Here is a 6,000-nt window from a genome sequence, read left to right as displayed (position 1 = left end):
GCTTCACAAATGCTTTGCTGCATACCTCGGTTGTAACGAGTGGTTATTTCAGTCAAAGTTGCTCTTCTATCAGCTTGAATCAGTCGGCCCATTCTCCTCTGACCTCTAGCATCAACAAGGCATTTTCGCCCACAGGACTGCCGCATACTGGATGTTTTTCCCTTTGCACACCATTTTTTGTAAACCCTAGAAATGGTTGTGCGTGAAAATCCCAGTAACTGAGCAGATTGTGAAATACTCAGACCGGCCCGTCTGGCACCAACAACCATGCCACGCTCAAAATTGCTTAAATCACCTTTCTTTCCCATTCTGACATTCAGTTTGGAGTTCAGGAGATTGTCTTGACCAGGACCACACCCCTAAATGCATTGAAGCAACTGCCATGTGATTGGTTGATTAAATAATTACATTAATGAGAAATTGAACAGGTGTTCCTAATAATCCTTTAGGTGAGTGTATACATTTTATATATCTTGTAGCATGCTATTTAAGAACTTAAGAAATGTACATATAATTGTATTATTTAAATGAATATATAAATGTATGTATTGATCTATGTGTGTGTATGTATGTATATACACACCAACACACACACAGGCCTGTACTCCACGTTGCGGAAAACTAAAGACATGAATTAATACCTTCATGGCGTAACGACAGCTACACTTCCCTTTCCTGGCTGTTTCAACATCTCAGCTACTGAAAATAAACTTTGAACTAATTAAGGTCGAGGGGCCGCCACAGCACTTTTGCAGAAAAAAACTTTTAGCAGTAATACGTCTATGTTCGAATTTGCCATTTTACAATTGGTGGTTTTTTTGTGCAAATCGCTGTAAATAAGAAATAAGACTCTCGGACTGTGTGATGAGCTCCGAAAATTAACACGGACTTTTAAGAATTGCAACACTGGAGAAATGCCAAAAGTACAAGAGAGTTTTGGATAATCAGGCACCTGCAGTGTTTTTGATGTGATGCATGATCTATTCACAACCCACAACCACACCGTAACTCCTTCTCGGAAGTTTAGTCACTGAAAAATAACATCCGCGGCGATTGACACCCGCCTCCCCAACCACATGATCAGGTTGCGGACGTGTAGGGAAGAGGCCTGATGGTAGGTCTTTATTCATCGGCGACAGAGCGACGGAAAAACAAACGGGTGAGTAAGAATATAATATGTAAATAAAAAAACATTTAATTCATAGGAAAGTAATATAACCAATGTCAAAGCCGAAAACAAATCTATTACATAAAATCCTTAGGTACTATTATGAATTATAAAACCCTTCATTATATTTCAAGTAATCTTTGTTGGACTGGGTTATATAATATACAATTTACCAACTATATAGGACTAGGATTTTGGTGCCATTAAAGGTTTATTAATATGCAATCAATCATTCTTCATTCTGCTTCTGTTGACGAAGCGATTTAAATTCTCATTTAGGACATTAATAAGAAGGGCCTGAAGAGTAACAACGAAATAAGTCCTAAACGAAAATATGGTTAACTTTTAAATGAACATTGAGCTATATGTGTAATTAAAATGTGGAACTAAATGTCATACGGCACATATATCCAGTGTATCCACTATTCAGTAAATGTAAAATACGTTTATGGGAATAAAACCGAATGTCTGATGATCAAGCATTTTAAAATATATCATAATTATTTGTTTTATAATAATCATGGAACAGTACAGTGTAATTAGCTCCAGGGTGTACTATGCCCAGGGGCGGATTAACGCACAGGCTAGATATGGCTTAAGCCTAGGGGCCCCACGTGTGCCAGCCTGCAAGGGGGCCCCCATTGGCGCGGAGGCAGGCGGGGTTGGGGGGCCCACAGACTACTGTAGCCTAGGGGCCTCTGTACACCTTAATCCGCCCCTGACTATGCCTATATGCTTTTTATTGTTTGGGAAATGCTCGAGGCCCCTGTCACCCTTCTTAGATCAGAAGATGCATGGATGGGTGGATGGATGGATGGATGGATGGATGGATGATACATTGTATACTGCCATCCCGTCCAGGGTCTTGTGCCTTATAAGGTTCACCGAGACAAAGTGAAATTTGCCGCTGAAGTTTGCCGGGGTGGCGCCGGTGCATGGTTTGATAAGTTGATAAGTTCGCGCCTTAAAAGATGGTCGCCTGTATGTCGCCTAATGGATTTACCGATACTGCATCCCGGGATATAGCCTACCCCAAGCTTACTGCGAACAATGTACTGAATAAGCAGATACGTTTGTTTGACCTGAACAACCGTCAGGTAAAAATCTACATATTTCCTCAGGGAAAAGAGGCTGATCGCCATGGCCGCGTCTGAAATTGTAGAAGAGTCTGAGGCGACAGAGCCACTGTTTAAGCAGTACAAAGTACATGAGGTCCTCGAGATCAAGAAGCCTCGTTTGCACAACCTGCTAGAGAAACAGCCCATGTCTATTGGGGTAAGATATTCACTTTGTTTCACTAATTATTATAATTATACTCTGTATCTTGTTCGCTATATAATTTTTTAAATTCATTTTATCGTGACTCGTTCCAAAACAATAAAATGAATTGCCACCCTAAGCATTGCTGTAGTTATATTCTATTTGGAAACCGAATTTGGTGAGGTTCTCCAACTGATAAAGGGTCCGGTAAAGGTTGAAAAGCTGAAACCGACTGAAAGCTTATACCTGGTAAAATTCCCATTAGAATATAAATAAGAATTAATAAGGGAAATATGCCAATTTTTACAAGTCAGCGTAAGGAGTATCCACGTTGTGGGCGAGGATATGTACTGACTATTAGGCAGGGGCAAGCATTTTGGGGGGACACACTGGCATAAAACTAATATTTTATGTTGAATGTGGGGGGGTCTAAACGAATAATTATGAGATGTGAGGGGGACACGTCCCCCTCAGATTTAATGGCGGCGACGCCCATGCTATTAGGCACAACATAGGAAAGGAGTCCCGGACGCGACATCGCTGTCCTGACGTTAGGTGTTTAAAAGCTTTCGCGGGATGAGCTGTTTATTCAATTTAACAAGTAAAAACAAGTATGAAATTAACCATGTCAATTGTGTAGCCTCTAGCGCAAATCTATACTTATTGGAGGCTTATTTAGAGATTTGCAATATTAGAATTTAGTGATTAATTGTCATTGTTGACACACCACAGCACACAGTGCACAAGAACGAAACGTGTTCTCTGCATTTAACCCATATGTGACAATGTGACATAGCAGGGGGCAGCTTATTCAGCACCTGGGGAGCAGTGCTTGGGGGCGGTACCTTGCTCAGGGTACCTCAGTGGTGCTTTGCTGGTCGGGGATTCGAACCTGCAATCTTTATGTCTCTGATATATAATTTGTAAAATTTTCACTAGGCTTTTCAGACTATATGCGGGATCACGATATATGGACTTGGGATTGTAACAGCTACTTCGGAAGTGGTGACTCTGGGAATCCTGCTCAGAGTGCCAATTCTCACCGGGATTCTGGTAGGATGCATGTTTGAATCCACCACGAGCTTAATATACTAAATTACGCTCATCCTTTAGCTTAATATACCCAAGAAATACTAAATCGAGCCCACGAAATCCCTAAAATATGCGCACGTTGCTTGTTTTCGTTCTCTTAATTTGCTATCTCGAGCTCTCGAATTAATTAAGTTGTACACAAGTGTTAGTTATTTGTGCCCAGAAAACCAAATACAGTACTATTGTTTTGGAACTCCGTTCAATCCATCCGCACTTTTGCTTAGGCGCAAATACTACGGTATTGTGGTAGCAAATAGATTCGCTGACATGTCTGTACAGTAATAAGGTGGCTCCCATTCTAATCTGAATGTTCTTCTATATCTGACAAAGTGTCAAAGTTCTTTGGTGGAAATCAGTGGTTATGGTAATCTAATTCTTAATTCTGCCAATGGTAATAACCGAAATATATACATTTCCAGGCCTTTATAATAATACATACCGTCTCCCATTCCAGATTTATTCTCCTGTATTTTTTAATGAACAAAAACTACGCTTTGTAGTCATTTAGTTAGGATTTATATATCAGGTACTTTTTATGGATTTGCCTTTTTTTGAAATTCAGTAAAACAATTATGGTAACTTTACTTGATGGGGCACAAATATTCTCAGTAGTAACTCAGTTACTAATGACTGTGGTGGACGAAATTTTGACATAATCATAAATAAATAAACCAACAGTAAAGTTTATTTAAATTAATTTAATTTTCTATTTCATAGATTTATAGAGAAAAAAACATTTTGTATTGAAAGATTTTTGGAAAAATACATTTAAATTATACATAATTTTTAATTGTTCTTTTGTATTCCTAAGATTTTTTAATTGTTTTTTGTATTCCAACGATTTTTTTTTTAGGTGGGCAGCTCTAACCTTTTTTCTAAAGTACGATTGGACTTTGCTGATCTGCGCTCCATTACCTTGGCCTTGCTAGCTGCTGTTCATGTTGGTGATGCTAGGTTCGCACTGCACGACTCTCCGGGTCATCAGATTGCTATACCGTTCATATGTATGATTCCATTTATGCCAAAAATTAAATTTTTTGAATAAAAAATTAAATACATTTATTTTTCAATAAATCTTTGGCATTGAAAATTAAATACATTCATTTTTCTATAAACTGTTGGAATTAAAAATTAAATACATTTGTATTACTATTTATTTATTTATGATTATGTCACATTTCGTCCTCCAAACAAATCATATAGTCCCTGCCTATGATAAATGATGCATCACGATCCATTAATGAACAAACATGAGATCAGTAGTTCACTTGTTTTGTTCATTGCTTTTTTCTTCTGTTCTTCCCTCAGTAGTTCAGTCTTACAGAATTCTAACAGATATAGTAACAATATAGTAACTGCTTGAGAAAACATGCGTCACGATTCATTAATGATGAATTAACATGAGACCAGTAAGTAACTAAGCCATAGTCTGTAGTTAATTAATGCGTAATACCATAACACTATATTATTTGTGCCCTGTCAAGTAAAACGTTACCCAATTTATTTACAACTAGTATTCGCGCACTTAAAACTATGTAAGGATGCCTTGACTGTGGTTCCAATATTCCAGCTCCTGGTTTTGCGGCACAAACAGCCAAAACGTGGGCACAACTTAACTAATTCGAGAGCTCAAAATAGGAAATTGAGAGCACAAATAAAAGTACCTTGCACATTTTAGTGATTTTGTGAGCTCGATTTATTATTATATATGTATTGTGATCTTAAATATCAAAATATACGTGTGTAAAATGTAACTATAAAAACATAACATATGGTGTAATGTCCTATTGAGAAATTTCCTGTTGAGAGAATCAGCAGTTGACCAACGTATCTGTTTTTTTCCACCCCCAGTTTTTCTTTTCTGGATTATTGTCTTTCCTGCTGTACAAATTCCCTGCATTCCTACAGGTGAGTAGGCCTGTATTTGTAGTTGAAATTTAAGTAAACGGCATTTCTCGGGATAATAATAATCTGTTTATGGGAACATTGGCACATCGGGAGTACAACGGGAGGAGGGCTGGGTAATTAGGAGACACTCGGGGAAATCCGACGTGTTGGCAGGTATGCTGGTTTCAGAATTCAAGTGTAAAGGACTGCTGTGCACAATCCTACTATCAATCAAATAAAATTTATATAAGTAATATAACGCACAAAAGCAAAGCAAGAGACGCCAAATAATTACCAAGGATTCCTCAAATAATATCTGTACTTTACAGAGGTTAGCAAAGTGAGCGATTGAGTTACATTTTTGTGTAATTCACAAAGTTACTGCTTATCTGAATGCAAAGTTATTCTAATACTGACAGCACAGATGTATATTAATCATACATCATCAGTGAAAACTGTCCCACATGACAAAATTAAAGGGTTATTATCAGCAGCCCTCTGCCCTCCATTGAGGACGTCGTCCTCCAGCCCTGCATCTGCAAGGCCTCCAGCATTGTGATAGACCCCTCCCATCCTTCACACTCTCTCTATAC

At 38.2% G+C, this 6,000-nt stretch overlaps 1 protein-coding gene across 1 annotated transcript in view; it reads left to right on the top strand.

Annotated features, from left to right (window-relative positions):
- The first annotated feature begins 1,151 nt into the window (after positions 1-1,151).
- LOC111850403 (uncharacterized) overlaps positions 1,152-6,000 on the top strand; it is a 49,731-nt gene continuing 44,882 nt past the window's right edge. Inside the window, exon 1 of the mRNA XM_072715957.1 lies at positions 1,152-1,159. The gene's annotated coding sequence lies outside the window, so the exon portion shown is untranslated. The remainder of the gene's footprint in view (positions 1,160-6,000) is intronic.

The sequence above is a fragment of the Paramormyrops kingsleyae genome, chromosome 9, assembly GCF_048594095.1.
Source record: "Paramormyrops kingsleyae isolate MSU_618 chromosome 9, PKINGS_0.4, whole genome shotgun sequence".
Lineage (NCBI taxonomy): Eukaryota > Metazoa > Chordata > Actinopteri > Osteoglossiformes > Mormyridae > Paramormyrops > Paramormyrops kingsleyae.
The sequence above is the reverse complement of the archived record's forward strand: the minus strand, read 5'-3'. Positions and strand labels throughout refer to the sequence as shown.